The following is a 20,785-nucleotide window of genomic DNA, read 5'->3' on the forward strand; positions in this document are numbered from 1 at the left end:
AAACGATGAAATATTGAGGCTCTGCTCTACTGTTATAGCCGCTATTGGACGACAAAGCATTGAGAGACGAAATTGATTGGAAATGATATATATATATATATAAAAAAAACATTTCAATTTTAGTTAGCATTGTTAATGCAAGCTAAATATGATTGATTTTTTAGCTAAGATATAATCGGCAAAAAAAAGTAGAAATTCTTGTTTTTAATGTCCCCTACTTTTTTGGTCTTTACTAAAATGTAGTTCCTATGAATTTATTAATTTGTTAGATAATTACGGAATACTTTTTGAATGATTATTTATTTAACTTGACACGTATTTGTTAGTTGTTATTATTAAATGCCCCAAACGTCATCTAATTGGCCGCTTTGTCACTTGAAAAATTTCCACTAAAGCAAGATTCCCTTTTCCGCCGCAAACCATACAACAAATTGTTTAAAATGATAATAAATTACTGTCACTGTGCAATTAATTAACAAATTATCGCAAATTATTTTATTACAGCTTCAAGTCTACATGCTGCTAGTTATTTCCTTTGATGTATCGTCTGTCTTATAAGAACTGCATATGTAAGCTGAAAAAAAAACTTAAAAATAAAGATGCACTTTTATATAAACACAAAAAAAAGGGAACACAAGCAGATATTCTAGGCGCCTTTGTTTAGCAGTTAAGTGTGCGAAGTACAACTGAATTATTTTTATGGCACAGCAGTAGGTCAATTCGACCTACCACAAAACATAAAATAACATTGCGAAAAAATGTGCAAAGAGAATAAGCAGCTCAATTCGTAAAAGAAGAACGATAACCGTTTAACTATTCATAGCTCAGCGCTGCTGGGCACTAGAGGAGCAATGTGGTTGTCAAAAGCACTGTGGCCTATGTACATACATATGTATATGTATGCCAACTAGCTGGAGCAATCGCGGGGCTGATTCGTTTTCTGGAAAGCAACGAAGCCACTAGACTGTATCGACCTTGATATGGAATAGAAAAAATATCTCAAGTAAGTCGAAAAAACAACGAACGGTTTTTCAGGACTCTTCAGTGAGCGGCAGGAAAAGTAGTGAGTTGCTAAAATGTTCAGATGAATCGCCGTCATGTCGATATATTGATCTAGGGTATTAATCTATTTCAGCTGTTAAGGTGGGCGCAGCAAGGGGGAAAAAATTTCAAATCACGTTTTAGGACCTGCCATAAAAAAACGTATGCCAATTAGAAAATCTAGTAATAAGCCTCGGATGACATTTCCTTATCCTCATGACGATCAGAAAATAAAGGAGACTTTTATTACAAGACTTGTATCTTTGTGAAACGTGCCTATGTCAAATGTTTTAAGAACTAAAATTCGAGGGCATGTACCTGAAATATCCGCACTCTTGCAGATAACGGCTCATCTGGTTGACACTATTGTGAATGCAAAGGCTGATAAGACCGTCAGGTATAATGAGGTCGGAGCAAGGAAGAAATATATGAGAGTCTTTAGAAGTCTGCCACAGTGGCAAGACGTCTCCGAGCTAAGTGTTTTTATATAGTAGGAAAAACACAACGCAATTGTAAGCCTCACCTACCCGAGACGAATCCTGTTACACATAGGAATGTATCAAACACATATTTAGCAGACGAGGCTTCCAAGTTTTACATGGAACTACGTGATAAGTTGGCCGGTTTGACCTAGAGGTTCATCGTGATCATATCAAATTATTCCCGAGATGGCCGGGCTACTAGCTTAATGAAGTTTGCTACCAGATCTATATCCAGCAAAGGACCATCATCATCAATAAGACTCCCAACACCTTCGGGGAGTGTCTTTAACGCTACAAAAAAAAAAAGAAAACGACTGGCCCTGCCATGACATCGAAATCATGCTTGGAAGCGTGCAGTTTATATGGGCTCTTAATTAGAGAAAAGAAATGTGAGGCAGAATTGAAAAAATGGCTATGACCTTACTATTAGTGAGTGACAGTGACGCAGTTCCGGCTAAATAACCACATCGGCTAGCACAACCACAAAGGCGAAGAGCTCGTGAACGGCAAACACCAGCCCCTATGTATGTCTACGCATGTATTGTGTAAAAGACTGAATGCAATAAGAGAATCCACGCGCATCATTCTTTCGTCGACCTCAAAGTAGCTTTTAGCTGCGCGATAACGAGTTTGAGATCTATGCAAAACGTATACGTTCCTTCCAAATGATGGTGAGCAAAGAATAATTGGAAAGGATCTCTGCGAGCCGCCTGATGAAATGATTGTTTTAGATTAACGCACTAGACCTTGAAAGCACAACGAAAACTCTTTGTATATGTGAAGTCCGTACTGAAGGTGACTAAAGATTGCTATTCCGGGAGTTGTCCCTGACCCTAACAGGATAGTGGTCTATGTCGATGTTGCTACCTGAGTTACAGTACCTCTCTAGGAAGATGAAATTTAATATATTTTTTATCAACGTACCCGGCACACTTTGTCCTGCCTGAAATATGCTTTGCCTCCATTACAAATGTGGTCTTCTCTTACTGCTATGACTGTTTATTTCATGCTCGTCTACACTACCTTCCACTTCTCCATTTTATTCTTGATGTGAACAAGTTCTCAAAACTTAGTTTCTCTATCAGAAGACTATAAAGTAGCCTTTCGCTAAAATATGGACACCCAAATTATTATAGCTTGAGTTTCGGCGTTTGTACGGATCTAATTTGGTATGCTAAGATTTTGTATACAATATGTCAATTGCTACCCTATTGCTCGTATCAATCAGAGGACAAAGTCAATCAGAAGATTAAGAATTAGAATATTAATTTGTAATTAAAATTGGGCGGGGCAGGACGTATATGTAACCTAAACTACTGGACGCATAACATGCTGCTATTGAGAAATCATTTATACAGAAACGGCAAGGAAAGAGAAGTAAATGTAATGGAGGTGAAACATAAGAGAGGAAGACAAGCTTGCGAAGACAAGCCAAGGCAAGACGAACTATAAATCTGTAATCGAAGTGTTGCATATATTCTATCGGTAATAAAGGTCACTTTCTTGTATTTCGGCCTTTTAGTTAATATATTCAAGGTATGTTTGAACTCTAGGCCAATATATAAATGTTTATTAAAAGACAGCAAATGTGTTTAAACAATATATATATGTTTGTCGAATGGTTTGTCTTGCCAATATTTCGACTTCAATCTGAAGTCTTCTTCAGGACTAAAAAAACGGAAAACATTTATTGAGACATAGGTACATACCAACTTACACTTATGACTGCACCTGGTCGACTAACTTTATATTTTATATTTTAACAAACAAGGGTAAAAGAAGAACATTAAAAAATGTAAACAATGTTTCGATTCGAGATAATAGATATTTTAGGTTCAACAATAAAATTTATGAGCAACGGCAAGGAATGCCTATAGGGTCACCAGCATCTCCTGTATTAGCGGATATTGTGATGGAAGAATTGTTACAGAAATTCTAAGAAGATTCAAATCACAAGGTACGTTTATTAACAAAATATGTGGACGATTTGTTCGCCATCGTAAAAACGGATGCCGTGGAAGATATGCCTAACATTTTGAATGGATACAATAGGAGCATCAAGTTTACTGTTGAATCGAAACTGATGAACAGCTGCCATTTTTAGATACCTTAATAATAAGAAGGAATAACCAACTTTCATTTTATTGGTACAAGAAGCCCACTGCATCGGGTAGGCTAATCAATTATAACTCGAATCATGACAAGACAACGATAGTCAACACGGCCAAGAATTTTGTCAGAAGACTTGTCTCCATCAGTGATGAAGTATACCACGAGGAGAATATAAAAGCAATTAAAAACATATTAGAAAATAACGAGTTTCCAACACATATAATAAATAGCTATATAAGAGATTATTTCGTCAAATTAAACACAAATAAACCAACTAATGATACAAAGAAAATGTATAAATCGACCATATTTGTATCGGGTCTGTCTAATAGAATCAAATATTTAAACATATATGACAGTGAGAGATTTAAATTAGCTTTCACATACAAAAATATGTTGCAACGGAGGATTTTTAGCAATACGAAAAAGAGAATAGAGAAATGTTATAAATCGGACGTTATATATAAAATTAATTGTAATGGCGACGGGTCCCACGTATTCGACAAAGTATATGTGGGGACTAGTTGTCGAAACTGAAGACGAATGTTTTTCGTTTTTTCAGTCCTGAAGATGACTTCAGATTGAAGTCGAAATGTTGGCGAGACAAACCATTCGACAAATATATATATATTGTTTAAACACATTTGCTGTCTTTTAATAAACATTTGTATATATTGGCCTAGAGCTCAAACATACTTTGAATATAGGGTAATAAAGGTTATCAATGAATTTGGGTAATTATCGAAAAGTTGTGGATTTATTATCGAAAAAGTATCGACTTATTCTCGAAAGGATATCGATTGGTCGTCGAAAAGTTTTCTATAAGTAATCTAAACGTTATCAATCTGTTATCGGCATGTTATCGAAAACTTACAGATGTGTTGTCAAGAAATTATCGATTTGTTATAGAAAAGGTATCGATTTGCTATGAAAAAGTTATCGATATGTAATTGAAAGGCTATCGATTTATTAACGGGCAGTTTTCGACTATTTACTTTAAAGTTAGCTACAAGTTACATGAACGTTATCGCTTTGCTATCGACAAGCTATAAATTTCTTATTGGAGTGTAGCCATTTCGTTATCGGTGTGTTATCGATTTTGATTTCTTACCAAAAAATTACCGATTTATTATAGAAAAGTTATCGATTTGAATTCAAAAAGTTATGGATTTTTTATCGGCGTGTGACCAATTTGCTCTCGGCGATTCATGGGTTTGTTGTGAAACATGTACAAATGAAACTTAACTATAAAATCGATAACACATCTATGACCCGGCTATAACAAGCCAATAAGAAATTCATAAGAAGCCAATGACTTGGCGATAAGAAGCGGTAGTTACAGTTAAGAAGGCAACGCAGCTCTTAGCCCGAAATGATTTGCTTCTGGTGAAGTTGTCTCTGTTGTGAACTAACTTCTACCTCTAAAGAGTTTAAAAATATTAGTTTTCTAGACGTACACCTGCGTGTTTTCAAATTCATCTTCACGAGAACTTGGAACTCACGCCTTTTTGTTTTAATTTACCGAAACCTTATCTTCACGCAATAACCTATTTAAAATCGAATACAAGTGATTAATAAAGCATCTAGAAAATAATTTTCCAACAAGCCTCTTAAATGCAAATTTGATTTTTCTCACACTAAAAAGCAGCGAAAAAAATCCAACTCACATCAACAGAAGGCACCAAATGTTGCGCTTATTAAAACCATGAAAATCATAAACAAATCTGTGCGTTATGGTGTTAAAGATGATTGAAAAAAGAAACCAAAGATTAAGCAAGAGCAACGATCAGCCCCATTGGACACTGCGGGATACACAAAGCATGATTTCTTGCAAATCTGACAAATAACGCACCGAAAGGATGCAGTCAGCGAAGGTAAAAAGAGCAAGCGGCAGGAAGTTAAAAATGATAGAAAGGCTTTTCAAATTGAACATTCAAAAGGAATAAGCAGGCGGACATGAGACACACGAAACGGCGACGCAAACGATGAATAGATGAGATGGATGAAAACTATTTGGATAGCTGACTATTTGGATAGATGCCTATTTGAATGGATGATTTGTTGAATAAATGATTGGACGGCTAGTTGAATGAGTTCGCTGACAAATAAATGGATGCACGAGCAACTGACATACCAGCGGACGTACCGCTATGATTCACTAAATAGGAAAACAAAAGAAAACATATACATCAACAAATCCTAAAAAGCCCAACTGACTGGTAAATATACAAAGCTTTTTTGTTGTTGGCGGCAGAAGCGACACAGCACGCAGTTGGAGACCATTCACTGCAAAAAATAAATGGTTTATTATGGCGCATGTACATCATTGGGACGTTGGTTTGGTATATTGTTAGCATATGAATGGCGAGTCGTCGGACAGTGTTGGCGGTGTCAAAGTGCAAGTAAACGCGATATTTTTCACGCTTATTGCAAGCACACATTTAAATATTTTTATTACGTTAAGCGCTTGGTGTAATTTGAAACCATGATAATGATCCACACGTTACAGCAGACATTTACATGTTTGTAGTTTTGAGCTTTCCGAGAAATTCAATTTGCAAAATTGAAATGAAATATAACAACTAAGAAAGTCCAAGTTAGGTGAAACCGAACATTACATACCCAGCTGTGCACTTGAAACACTGTTGTTATTTGCTTTGTGTATTTAATAGTGTTATAAGGCTGCGCAATAATCTCGCGGGTAACGCCTCTTTTCAAAATTTGTTTAACTTTTGTTCTTAGTTTAACCATACCACTTACTTACTTAATTGGCGCTTAACCGTTTAAACGGTTATGGACGTCCAACAAGGCGCACCAGTCGCCCCTTCTCTCTGCCAACTGGCGCCAATTGGTCACACCAAGGGAGTTAAAATCGTTTTACAGTTGGTCCTTCCAGCGGAGTGGGGGCCGCCCTCTACCTCTGCTTCCATAGGCGGGTTCGGATGGAAACACTTTCTTGGCCGGAGCATCATCTTTCATTCGCATAACACGGCCTAGCCAGCGCAGCCGCTGCGTTTTAATTCGCTGGACTATGTTAATGTCTGCATATAGCTCGTACAGTTCATCGTTAAATCTCCTTCGGTACTCGCCATCGCCAACGCGTAGAGGTCCATAAATCTTTCGAAGAACCTTTCTCTCGAGCACTCCCAGAGCCACTTCATCTGCTGTTGTCATGGTCCATGCTTCTGCACCATATAGCAGGACGGGTACGATAAGTGATTTGTAGAGTATGATTTTCGTTTGCCGAGAGAGGACTTTACTGTTCAATTGCCTACCTACTTAGTCCAAAGTAGCATTTATTGGTAAGAGTGATTCTTCGCTAGATTTCAGAGCTGATGTTGTTGCTAGTGTTGATGCTGGTTCCCAACCATACCACTACTGAGGTAGAATTCACGTAGTTAAATACCAAGGAATTATTGCAAACTTTGTTAAGGTCCGACTTTCAGGAAAAGTCTATATAACTTGGCAAGGATAGTGTCTCTTACATTTTTTTTTCTATATTCTCGATATCGTAAAAGTAGGCGTGGTTATCATCTGATTTCGCTCATTTTCAATGCCAATCTATTCTGGGTCCAGATAAGCTCGTATACCGAATTTGGTGAAGATATCTCAATATTTGCACAACTTATCGTGTTAAAGGGTGGGCAGACGGACGGACGGATAGGGCTTAATCAATTTTTTTTCGATACTGATATCTATCTCGACTCCTTTATACCTGTTCAACCAACCGTTATCCAATCAAAGTTATAATACCCTGTGTATAAACACAACTGGGTATAAAATGTGTGATTTGAGTTGCTTCCCATTTCAATCGCTGCACTTGAGTTCTTATTTGTTGTTGTACAATCGCTTTACTATTAACTATTTGTTATCAAAATGTAACCATTTGTTATCGAAAAGATGTGAAAAATTTATCGAAGGCTACCGACTTGTTATCATTTTTCCAAAAAGTTGTCCATTTGTTATCGAAAAGTTATTGATATTCTATTAAAAGTACATTTGTGTGTTACCAACAACAAAAAGGTATCGATTTATTTTCAAAAGGTATCTAAAAGTTATCGATTTGAATATCAAATTTGTATCGACTTTTTTATCGAAAAGTATTATCGACGTGTGAACAACGACCCACGATTATTATGAAACAAATACCGATGAAACTTCAATAAAAGATCGATGACACTTTTGTAAACCGTCGGTAACAACCCGACAAGAAATCAATAATAAGCTGATGACTCGGCGATAACAAACCCATAACTCGACGTTTATAATACGCTATCGATAATAGGCAGATAGTAAAAAATAACTTGTAGGTATCGGCTGTAACCGAAATTATTTGTTTTTGATAAGGTTGTCACTGTTTAATTTCAACCGTTGAGCAAGCTCTAGTCAATTTATTTAATTTAAAAAAATTCTTGCCGCGATTTACCTCTGAGAAGATATAGGTCGGGCTTCTCTTGCGATTTGCATCTTGCTCCTACAAATTGGAGGGATGGGACCTACATGTTTTATGCTGCCTACGAACGACAGCTGCTGAATTTTCACTGAGAACCTTTTCATTTCGATAATACACTCGGTGTCCTTGTCAAGGGGCGGCACCATCAAAAAATCATTTTTTCTAATTGTAAACATGGCAGTTTTTTTAATTTTTTATGTTGCTCTGCTGGGACTTGAAACCAAGATATTCGGTGTAGTAGGCGAAGCACGCTACCAAAACACTACGGCGATCGCCAAAACATTTTCTTGCGATGGATTGGTATCCTGGCAGTCTAGTTTGATAGCCTTTATCGAATGGAGCCATTGTAATACGAGGTCAGTGTAAATGTGCTATTGTGCGGTTATAGTTACAATATCATATGTACAAGTAAGTACAACTGGGTATAATCAATAAAAATATGAAATTGCGGCGCCAACTAATGCGCTGCCTCTTTGTAATTGTTTGTTGTTCTTTCTGTCGTTGTTTTTGTTGCTGAGCGTGCAGCTGTCAAATTGAAACATGTGCGTTTGCAGTTGATTGTAACATTGGTTTTCTAAGGATATCGTAAGCAAAAACAATTAAAGATGGGACTGCCTTCGGCTGAGCCGAAAAATTTATAAGTTTCTTGAGTGGAGCTGAACAATAATCTGAAGAAATTGTTTGCAGACAATAACGTATGACATATGTATATATGTATAAGCATATGGTAAAAATTCATGCTTCTAGCAGTTAAAAACAGAGAAAACATTTTATTTGAACAATCCGGTTGTATGGTATATGTATGATATATATACGACCGATCTCAACGATGTTTTCAGACAACAGTATGTGCCAAATATATACGTAAACATATGTTGAAATTTATAGGTTCTATCCGATAAATTGATGAAGATATGACAAAAAACCTCCTTCCTGTAAAACCGGTTGTATGAGTGGTATATGCTCTAACGGTCCGATCCGGTCGGTTCCGACAAAACTCTAATCGGAAAACAAAATATATCCGCCAACAAAATTTCATTATGATATCTCACATTGGGATACTAGTTTGCGTTGAAAAGGCAGACAGACAAACGGACGGGGCTAAATCAGCTCAGTTCGTCGTCCTGACCGTTTCGATACACTTCTACATTGGTGGGTCTACCTCTTCTCTTTTAAGGATTTACAATTTTGAGATTCTCGCCAAACTTAATGTACCATTTTATTTTCATGAAAGGTATAAAAAAGGCCAAACATTTTTTAGTTAAACTTTACTTAACGTTGATGGTACTTTGTTGTTGCAGCCTAGTCTACAATCACATTGCTAACGCGTCCTTTATCTTCTATTGAGCACACAAACGATTGATTATTGGCAAACATGCTTAGTTGCTGAGCCGACAGGTAGGGCAACAGCAAGTGCTAACCCAACAAACACCAACAGAAAATTTCGATTATCTAAAAAGTTGTTTATTTTTCGAAGTTAATAACTTTTTGCAATTTAAAACTAAAGTTCTGTTTTAGTTTAAGTAGAGAAAATTTTGAAAATGTCACCTCGATTCTCTTTTGTTATTTTCCTGTTTGAAAGTGCCATACTAACAGTTTGAGAATTGATTAACGTTCAGTGCTTAAATACATCTGGAATTGGGCTTAAACAAAAATGTCAATTGGGAATATACATATATATATACATACAAAAGACGCCATACATATACCCACATAAAATAAGTTGCCTGCAACATTAGAGTGTGAAAGTTGCGATCGCGCCATCAAACTGGCGCTGAGCGCGCGATATGAGATGACAGCTTGATAAATTGCCAATTTCAAAATTGGCACCATATTTAAATATTTTGTTGTTTATTTTAGCTTACTTAGTTTATTTGCTGCAATTTCTTTCGATAACTTTATTTATATGCGATTTATGTGCGTGAATATTGTGATTTGTATTGAAATTGAGTGACTGCGAAAATGGAATTGAAATTATGCCTGTGGCTTTTCAAAAAAAAAAAAAAATAAATAAAACACAAATTACAAAGAACTATTAAACGTGAGAATACTTACAAGCATTTCTTGATTTTCGATTTTATTTATAACTTAAATGGACTTTATAAATAAAAATCAAACAGGTTTATGTACCTACGTTAAAAAGATTTACCAGGGTATACTAATTTTAAAACGAATTGCAGGGTATACTAATTTTAAAACGAATTGAAATACACTGAATTATCCGCCTGCAGGGGGCGGATAGTGCAGTGTGACCAGATAGGTGCGACTGTAGGAGAGCAACAAACTCTTAACCAATTAATTATACAGTTAACACTTCACTAATTGTACAGCACTGCAAGAAGAAGTACAACACTGGCAAATACGGGTTGCCAGATAATATGAATTTGGCTGGACTGTCCAAATAATTCGCCTCATGTACAGGTTCCAGATTTTCAAAATTATGTCCAAATGAAATCAGTGTATATATCCAATCCAAATATATGTAAAAATTGCCGAAAGAATAGCATGTGATATTTACCGATGTTAAAATGATGAAATTCGGGACACAGATAGACAATAGTCTACTGGCTAAAGATTTTTCGAAAATGAAAAGGAGGAGGTCCCACGATCCCTTCGAACAATAAATTTTTAATAATTTTTACACATTATAATTTTAAGTATTCCGACTTTCACCAATATTACAAATTCATTGGGTCAAATAAGTCGAAAGCTTACAAAGTTACAAAGTCAACAGTGGCACTTTCGGGACCCTTCCGGGATCATTTCTGGACGGTTTTCGGGATGCGGTCGGGGTCATTTCGTGGCATTTTTGGTTTCGTCTGGGATCCGTCGGGTTCATTTCGGCAATATTTCTGGATCGGATCCTTCCGGGATTCCGTCGTGGTCATCTCGGGACTTTTTCTGGACTATTCCGGGATCATTCTAGGATGGTTTTCGGGATCCGTCCGGGATAAACAGGCTAACGCGAATAACCAATATTTTTATTTTCTCCTTACGGACGGGGCCGCGGGTAAAACCTAGTCTAACTATATACATATATTGGTTGGAAATTCACTGAATATTTTTCCTGCTATTGACTTGGACAATTGAAAAACACATGGTGTGTTATGATGCATTCCAGATGCGTTGTAACAAATTCACGAGCACATGTGGGCCGTTCCATGTAAATTTACCTATTTAGGGAAATAGTATATTATTTTCGATTTAGAAGAAAAGAAAATAAAATAAAATAAAATAAAAGAAAAGGAAAGAAAACCGTACGGCGTGTTCTTAACTTTCTAAGTATCGACGGGTTGTTATCGATTTGTTGTACATACGTGTGTTATTAACAAAGTACAGACGAATTATCGATTTGCTATCACAGTTTTTTGCTATCGATAACAAACGTAATGAATAAGTTGTCAAAAAGTAATCGATTATTGATTGAAATTATATGGCTGTTATCGAAAAGTTATCGATTTGCTATCAAAAAATATTGATTTGTTATCAAAAAGTCAATAATATGTTGTTAAAGAGTTGTCGATTATTTGTTGGAAATTTAGCGTTATTTTATCAAAAACGTATCGATTTGTTAACAAAGAGTTATCGCTTAAATATCGATAAGTTATCCATTTACTATCGGAGTGCGTTGTCAATTTGTTATCAAAAAATTTTCGATTTGTTGTCGGAAATTGATTGGGCCATTGCCTTCTAAGGCCCAAACTCGCTAGTGATGAATGACGAATGATCCGATTAGAAAATTCGCCTACAGCAAAATCGAAACAGTCGATTCGAAAAAATCATTTCTATATTGAACGCTGATAGAGGCGAAAACTTAGATTTTCTCGTCAATAGACGCAGAAAAGATATGATATAATAAAAAATAAGAGGTCGACGACACTTTGTTGGGCATCGTCCGTCGGCATTGTGTTTCTGCCTTTTATGGAAAATGCCTAACTGTGTCGTTTTGACTATGCGGTTTTGCGTCTTCCGTGAGCTGCATCATTAATGAGGTGCCAAAGTAAACAAAATTAAATTTTTTTGGTTTTCTTTTATACCTGTTACTTTACTCCTTTACACAAATCTAAACAACAAATTGTTATTTTAATCTTAAGTTTCAACTTTTTTTTTTTTATTTTTCATAGTTGTGGTCAAACGTAATGCACTTTTAACGTATCAAAGAAACAAGTTTAATTTGTAATGGAAATTTTTTGTTGATAGTATAAACAATCAGCTGTTGCTTTGAAAAGTATCGCTGGCGCTAACTAGATTACAAATAAAGTGTACTTTTTCTATACATTTTTTTATTTCCGAACTATTGTTGTTTACTTAGTTAAAAAATAATTTGGAGTCATGTGCTTTCAGGCTTTTGGTAGCTTGGTGCACTAAGTTCAGTGAACTTTTGAATGGTTTGGCCTTTATACAGAAATACGGGGTTATATAAAATCATCATAATTTTTTGCTTCCATTGATTTTGAGGTAGATTGATTTAAGAAAAAGGAGGGCCTAGCTCAAAAACAACTCCACAATAAATGTTTTTTTTTTTTTGCACGAGAAGCTTTCAAAGCAGCGATCATTGCATAATAAATAGTATGCCATAATTTTTGTTTATAATTCAAAAAATTCATTTAAATTTCTATAACTAAACTATCAATCTAATGAATATATCCACTCTTTTGCTGGTCCATCGTAAAAGCTTTTTAAAGCTTCACTTAGATCAGCGACAAAGGCAAATGTTCTTTACGCACTCTGAGAAACGTTGTTGTATGTGTTAGAGCATCTGAGTACTAGAGCATTACAAAGTAGTAAAAGTTTAGTGTCGAGAACCTGCTCAAGGATCAAGGTCACAAAACCTCTGCTATATTCTCGCAGCTTCTCTTTAAGAGCAATCGTTGACGCTACGATAAAACCAAAGGGCGGGAGCATGTACCTCGCTCACTACATATAAGTGCTGAGCAAATCGGTGATTTTAGAATCGGTGTAATTCTCCTTTTGTGATTTTTAAATCAACGGTGATTTGAATCACTGTTTTAAACTCCCTAAAAAAGCAACCCAGTTTGTCTGCAATTCACTTCTGTTCCGTTTTCTATAACAACTCAACCATTTCACAAAATTCGTGCACAGCGCAAAAAGAGTTTTACATTTTAAGGAGGAAAAATCATACACATTAGACTCAATAGTTCGAAAATTTAAATCTGTCTCCGTCACATCTCGATCCATCTTCTTATAAGTACAGCAGTATGTCTCATTATTTGCGAGTTGACTCGACAAACGTCTACTCAATTTCGATAACTGTGAGTAACAGTGGTTGGACAATCTCTGTGAAAAATCGTCGATAATGACGAAGTAATTTCACGGATACGAAATTGCCCGTAGCCTTCTCCCTTCCTCTTCGCGCTTTGGCTTGACAATCGGAGGAAAAGAAATTTGTTGTCGACAATTTATATCCGTCCTTGGACAAGTATAATAGGCGGAATGCGAATGCGGAAAAATATCTGGAATGATGGCGAATGTCGCAGCGCCTCAATGAAGAATTTTGTTCTACAGAACCAAGCTGGTTACAGGCGCAGCAACGCTCAGTGTATGTGAGCATAATAGTGAGACGAAGAGCGGAGACAGCCGCCTAATAGGTGGAAAAAATTAGGCTAGATTAAGGTGCTCATTAGTAGCGAGGTACTCCGATACTTTACTCGGACTAAGATCGGCTAGCGTAATTTAAAGCTTATCTAACCCAAATGTTAACCTCAACTTCCTGAGGCGACCTAAAGCTCTTCAAGGAAGGATCAGGCTGTAACGGATCAATACCCGGAAAAGGACCATTAAAATCGATAAGATTATCCAAAACCTTCTGGTAGACTCTTTATCGCTAAAAGAAGAAGAAGTAGACGATGTTGAAGGGCTAGGATAAGAAGATCATTAATAGCTGAAAAAAGTCGAAGCGTTGATCCAATTCACAACCAACCTCCTTCCTCACCCCACCACACATAAGTTCTTGGATCCGCCACTATAGCGATACAATTTCAGTGCATACAAAAATGCTACACATGTTATTTTGAAAGCACAAATCAGAGCACAGAAATAAACAAACAAGCATAAACGGAGTTATGCCATGTTTTGTCGATAGAATCTAAACAAATGTGTCTACCGGTCATAAATCGGCACAGTCCACTAAGGCGGTCCGTTATGATAATAATAAAACCAACATTTGCTTGATTTATATTTTTGCGCATAGCAAACGTGAATACAAAAATAACAAGCGCACGGAAATGCACAAGATTCCAATAAAGCAATGTAAAATTAATACGCGCGCTCAAGTGAAAAAGAAAAAAATAATTTCGGCGAGCTATAAAATCGCAAATTGCCTTATTTCTCATCACGCCAGTAGTTGGCGCTGGCACGAGTTACAAAGATGTTGCTGAAGAACGACTTATTTTTGCATATGCATGTCTGCGGTCAATATTTTTTGCCAATTTGCTGATTTTATTGTTGAGGCGCGCGGCTATTGCCAACCACTGCGTGAATTGCATGAAGATGCACGCGCTGCAAGTTGCGCGTCAGCCTCTTTCTTGGTTTGTTGCACGCGCAAAATGATTTTTCTTATTAGCTCGTTTACTTTTGATTTTCAAATGCGATCAGCGCGCAATTAACGCCCCATCAAGCAATTGATTTCATAGATTTTTTGAGTATAAATGTGTGTGTGTGTGCGTGTATGTGTATGTATGTATATGTGCATATGCTCTTTTAGGCTTAAGCATCTTTATGCCCGCAATTAAAAGTACACATATAACGCGCAGTAAGCGATATCTGCCGCGCGGTAAAATATAATTTAGGTTTCGATTTGAATTGCCGCTGGCAATTTTAGCAGACAAATTTTACAAAACTGGCAGGCGGCATGCGATCGCGCGCTGTTGGCTCTGATTACTGCAATTGCTGCAATGATGGCTTCAATTGAATCTGCCCAATAAAATTGTTTAGCGCATGCAAGCGAATAAAAATTAAAATACATTAAACTAGCATAAACAAAATGTCGGTTATGTGTAGTGAACAGTTTTTTTCTTTGTTGAAGGTGTTTGCTGTTCCAACGGCAGTTGGTTGCAATTTGAATTGCACGCATTTAAACATGCAACATTTAGAGCGCAACACGCGGTACGCAATAGTTGTGCATCATCTATGATAGCCGCGCAAATGCGCCGATGTTGCGGTTGCCATCTGAGCGAGCTCTGGTTGTACTCTTTTTTATTTGATTCACTCAGCCATACAAAAAGCGCGCACGAGTTTGCGAAGCAATTTGCGTATGTCAACATTTTCTACGCCGACTGCCGTTTGGTGAGTCATCAACTTTTTTTTGTAAATGTCGGCAAATGTCGGTGCTTCACAGCATATTTGAATCCTTTGTTTTGTCTCAATGATATTGCCGTTGCTTTGTTTTTGTCTTTTGTGGCTATACTGAAATACGAGCTTCGAAAATTAGTCGCGTGGGCGGTTAAGTGGTTTTTTGTTTAAATGAGGCTCGATGACAGTTTTGGAAGTAGCAGTGGGTATTAAGCTATTAGTTGTCACAGCTTTGTCTCCTTTGTTGGGCTATAAAATTATTCTTTAGCTGCGCGGTGCGGTAAGCATAATTGCAGGCGAAAATGAGAACAAAAACTGTAAACTGGAAGAAATTATGTGGGGTTTAAATTTTTATTCAGAGCGAAGGCGCTTCGTTTTAGCATACCAACGCTTTTTAGGTTATAAATTATGGTTTTCGTTAAAACGTATCTTTATGAAGAAACAGTCGGCAATAAAGAAGTCGTATTTTGAACCACAACTCAAACCATATCAGTCTATCCTCATAATATCTGTAAAATGCTGCCACACAAAAATTACGTATATAAATGCACATGCGCAATGCCACTTTATCAATAAATGCACATAAGCATGTACATTTGTTTATTTCAGATTAATTGTTTTAGGTGAGTCGGTGGCCTTAAGGTTTACTGCTTCGGAGATAGTTAAGTGGGAAGGGCTTCGACATCAGCTAACTTCTGCTTAGCTTTGACAAGGAGAGAGCAATGATACTAAAAGCATTACGTCGTCAGCGTATTACTAACTAAAAGCTGGAACTGCGTTTTGTCGCGTCTTAAGGAGGGCAGGGTGCTCTGAGAAAATCCGCATAATAGCTGCCACCGATTATAATAACAACGCACGTCATTGTAGGTCTTTTTGGAGTCATATTGCAAACTTGTTTCACCCTTTTCTGAACTTTACCGTATATACATAATTTTTGGAGCTTTTTCAGTCCATATTGAGATTTTTGGATAGAACATCTGTGACAGTTGAAAAAATTTAACTCGAATGAGTAAGTAGTAGTGTCTTCGACATGAAATATCAAAAGATATCTTAAAACATGCCGTAACTAATCATTGTAATTTACTGAGCTTTCATATAAAAGTATGAACGAGCCCTCGGGATTTGGATTTGGAAAGAGAATTTTTTAGAACACCCAAAAAAGTTGGCAAATCGGTATTGTAAAAAAAATACACTTTAGAAAATATTAGTGGTTGCTCAGTAGAAAGCTGCTTTTTCCTTAAAAGCTTATGCTTTGTACGTGAGTGAGAGTTTAAAAAAATTCGTTCAAGGGCTAACGAAAGGTCGTCTGTGGTATAAAAAGGCGTATCTCATGTGTCATCTTCTCACTCTCTCCTTCTCGATTCTTGGCACGCAACTCATGGGAAAAATAGCAGGTGCACAGTGCAGATTTTTGCTTTCACGAGTGAATTAATTTTTGAGAAAGCTTCAAAAAGCCTGCCCGATGGGGTATTAAAAGGGCGTCCGACATGATGCAAGAGTCCCCACTTCGGTGTTATAACTCTTGTCTTCTCACTCTCTAAGATTACTAAAACACATATGTGTTCGATCTGCTCTTTTCTAATATAGGTTTCTAGTCGAACTTCAATATTTAGAACGGAGGCGTATCCTAACCCCCATCGGGTCAGGGGGTTAGAATATACTCGCGGTAGGTATGCCTGTCTTAAGAGCCAACTAAAATACCAGATTCAAGGGGTTGTGTAGCGCAACCTTTTCAGGTTGCCAGCGCAATATATATCTTCTCCAAACCCAATTGTCAAATCACCTTCGAGGGGCGAATCCCGTTTCACTAACAGACGAGGCTCTGGCGACCCCAAGCTCCTTATGGAACCTAGGGGTGGGGAGGGAGGGATGGCCGGAAGATTTCATGTGGCCATATAAATCGTTCCCGAGATGGTCGGGCTAGCACCTTAATGGAGCTGTGTTCTGGATCTGTATCCGGCAAAGGACCATCACATCGATAACACTCCCCAAAGCCTTCGGGGAGTAACCTTATCGCTACAACAAAAACAACAACAGGCGTATCCTAAAATTTTGTGATTATTTACTTGAATTGAGCTCACTTACGTTTATTTGTATTGTCCTCTTTAGTTTTTGTAAGTTGTTTGAAATAAGATTTGAGCTTTTTTCAAATGAGGTCCTTACCTGAAAAAAGGGAAACAAAATAAAATTTATAAAAGTTTTTAAAAATTATAGAGTACGTAAAAATTAAAATGTGTACTAAAGCTATGTTCAAACTAAGAGAACTTCACTTGAATTGCCAAGTGTACTCATATTAGGTATCATTTTGTACTTGTACACTACCAATTGAAATATGTGAAACGTTGTATCAAAATACTGAGAATTCAAGCAATTACACTTTTATTATTATTATTATTACCTTTATATTAAGTCACTTTCATGTTTGTCCCCTCATTTCCATACGAATTTTTGACCCACGGAAAAGTCTTTTTCAGTGACTTCCCGTTGAGCTAGATACTTGATACTTAGAACATAGTTCAGACCTGAGAGACATTACAATGCAAGTGCTAGGAGATATACAGAAACTTAATTTTAAAATGGAAATTTTGCGATCGGCTTTTGACTAACTTCTCGGTGATCCAGAGACTTGAAACTTAGCACATAGTTTGCGAGTCGATGTCACTACAATTCGTGGAAAACAAAATGCCGCCAGGTGGCAGACGAATCGAGATAAACGAAAATCCCTGAAAAAACGTAGGGAATCTTGCAATTGATTTTTGAGTAACTTCCCTGTGAGCTAGAGACATGAAACTTGGGCCGTAAGTCAAAACCCGGTAACAAGGCAACATTTTATCAAAAAAAATCCGCTAGGTGGCGCATGGATCGAGATATTAGGAAAATTAATTTCAATTTCGGAATCTTTCAATCCATTTTTAACTAACTTCCCGGTTACCTAGAGACTTGTAGCTTAGCCCATAGTTCGAGACCCGGTGAGAATACAATTTAAAGAAAACAAAATTCCGCTAGGTGGCGCGCTAAGTGAGATAACTATAAATCCTTGAAAAACGAGGGAAATCTTGCAATCGATTTTTGAGTAACTTCCCAGTAAGCTAGAGATATGAAACTTGGGCCGTAAGTCAGAACCCGGTGACAATGCAATATTTTATCAAAAAAAATCCGCTAGGTGGCGCATGGATCGAGATATTGAGAAACCTAGTTTCAAATTTGGAATCTTGCAATTGATTTTTAACTAACTTCCTGCATATCTAGAGACTTGAAACCTGAAATATAGTTAAAAACTCGGTGACAGTGCAATGTTCGATCAACAAGTTTGAGGTACGTAACACACAAGTCGAACTATTTCGAAGATTAGAATCGCTGTTAGAATTCCACCTCGTTGAAGGCCCAACTCAATGCACATTCTTGCATACTTTAAGGCGTACGCGACTTTTACCACGATTCTTTTAGACTTTCAGGGGTATGCGAATTTCACCACGATTTTCAGCTGTGCAAATTAAGTAGCTGACAAACAAGGTGGAATTCTCTTGTTATGACGCGAGGTGGATTATATTGTTTTCGCCAGTGTTGTCAGCGAAAATTTCACTAATTCTCTTAAATCTTGTTATTTTGAACAAATAAATAAAGATAAGAATTTTCACTTAGGAATTACTTAAATTACTAATCAAAGTTGCAATTGCCTTTTTGTAGGCAGTACTAAAAAATTTAAAATAAAAAGATGATAAAAAAATTTTAAGGACTACCTTTATATAAATGGACCAAAAAATAGAAGGCAATTTTTCCTTTAATACAGACATAGTCTTGTTGAATTTTGACTAAAAAACTGTAATAATAGCTCTTGTAAAATAATTTTAGGATTTAAAACTATAAAGGTGGAGCGCAATCCTTCAATTTATGGCAAACCATGTACTTGGGATAAACTAGTTGATTATTTAAAATTTAAACACGCGCTCTACCTTTATAATTTTAAATTCCAAAGTTCTTTTACAAGAGCTATTAATAAAGTTTTTTAGTCAAAATTCAACAAGACTATGTCTGTTATTAAAGGTAGTCCTTGAAATTTTTTTATCATCTTTTTATTGGTGTTTCTTTTTATCGAACATTTCAGATACATTTCCAACTCACTTAGCAAATGTTAACAAAATGAGTGCGAAATTTACGTTATTGCATAACGTATTGCAACTTGCCATATACAATTGAAATTAAAGTGGAATTGAACAGCAACACTAAATTATGTCATTATTCTGAAAGAAGCGCTGGGTGTTTAAAAACTGTGACACTTGTAAGACTGTTGTCTTATTAAGAAAAAATATGTAAATGCACTAACTAAGATAGAAGCAAACAAAGGAATGCGCAAATCCGCAGAATCAGAAGATTCTTTAGAAATTTGTTTTGTATACTGAATAATGTGCAGTTAATTGCCTACATCCCTAAGATATATATTGAAACAAGTAAGGAAGGTTAAGTTCGGGTGTAACCGAACATTACATACTCAGTTGAGAGTTATGGTGACAACATAAGGGAAAATAACCATGTAGGAAAATGAACCGAGGGAAACCCTGGAATGTGTTTGTATGACATGTGTATCAAATGAAAGGCATTAAAGAGTATTTTATGAGGGAGTGGGCCATAGTTCTATAGGTGGACGCCATTTAGGGATATAGCCATAAAGGTGGATCAGGGTTGACTCTAGAATGCGTTTGTACGATATGGGTATCAAATGAAAGGTATTAATGAGTATTTTAAAAGGGCGTGGACCTAAGTTCTATAGATGGACGCCTTTTCGAGATATCGCCGTAAAGATGGACCAGGGGTGACTCTAGAATGCGTTTGTACGATATGGGTATCAAATGAAAGGTGTTAATGAGCATTTTAAAAGGGAGTAATCCTTAGTTCCATAGGTGGACGCCGTTTCGAGATATCGCCATAAAGGTGGACCAGGGGTGACCCTAGAATTTGTTTGCACAATATGGGCATCAAACGAAAGGTGTTAGTGAGTATTTTAAAAGGGAGTGACTCTAGAATTTGTTTGCACAATATGGGCATCAAACGAAAGGAGTTAATGAGTATTTTAAAAGGGAGTGGGCCTTAGTTCTATAGGTGGACGCATTTTCGAGGTATCGCAATAAAGGTGGACCAGGGGTGACTCTAGACTTTGTTTGTACGATATGGGTATCAAATGAAAGGTGTTGGTGAGTATTTTAAAAGGGAGTGAGCCTTAGTTCTATAGGTGGACGCCGTTTCGAGATATCGCCATAAAGGTGGACCAGGGGTGACCCTAGAATTTGTTTGCACAATATGGGCATCAAACGAAAGGTGTTAGTGAGTATTTTAAAAGGGAGTGAGCCTTAGTTCTATAGGTGGACGCCGTTTCGAGATATCGCCATAA

General features: G+C 36.8%; 1 protein-coding gene across 7 annotated transcripts in view; it reads right to left on the bottom strand.

Moving 5' to 3' along the window:
* The window catches only part of cv-c (crossveinless c), a 592,078-nt gene that overhangs the window by 242,791 nt on the left and 328,502 nt on the right, over positions 1–20,785 (bottom strand). Inside the window, exon 3 of one of the 7 annotated variants that reach the window (XM_067763243.1) lies at positions 17,485–17,562. The exons of the other annotated variants lie outside the window; for them this stretch is intronic. The gene's annotated coding sequence lies outside the window, so the exon portion shown is untranslated. The remainder of the gene's footprint in view (positions 1–17,484; positions 17,563–20,785) is intronic. 7 annotated transcript variants of the gene reach the window in all.

The sequence above is a fragment of the Eurosta solidaginis genome, chromosome 1 (assembly GCF_040869045.1).
Source record: "Eurosta solidaginis isolate ZX-2024a chromosome 1, ASM4086904v1, whole genome shotgun sequence".
Classification (NCBI taxonomy): domain Eukaryota; kingdom Metazoa; phylum Arthropoda; class Insecta; order Diptera; family Tephritidae; genus Eurosta; species Eurosta solidaginis.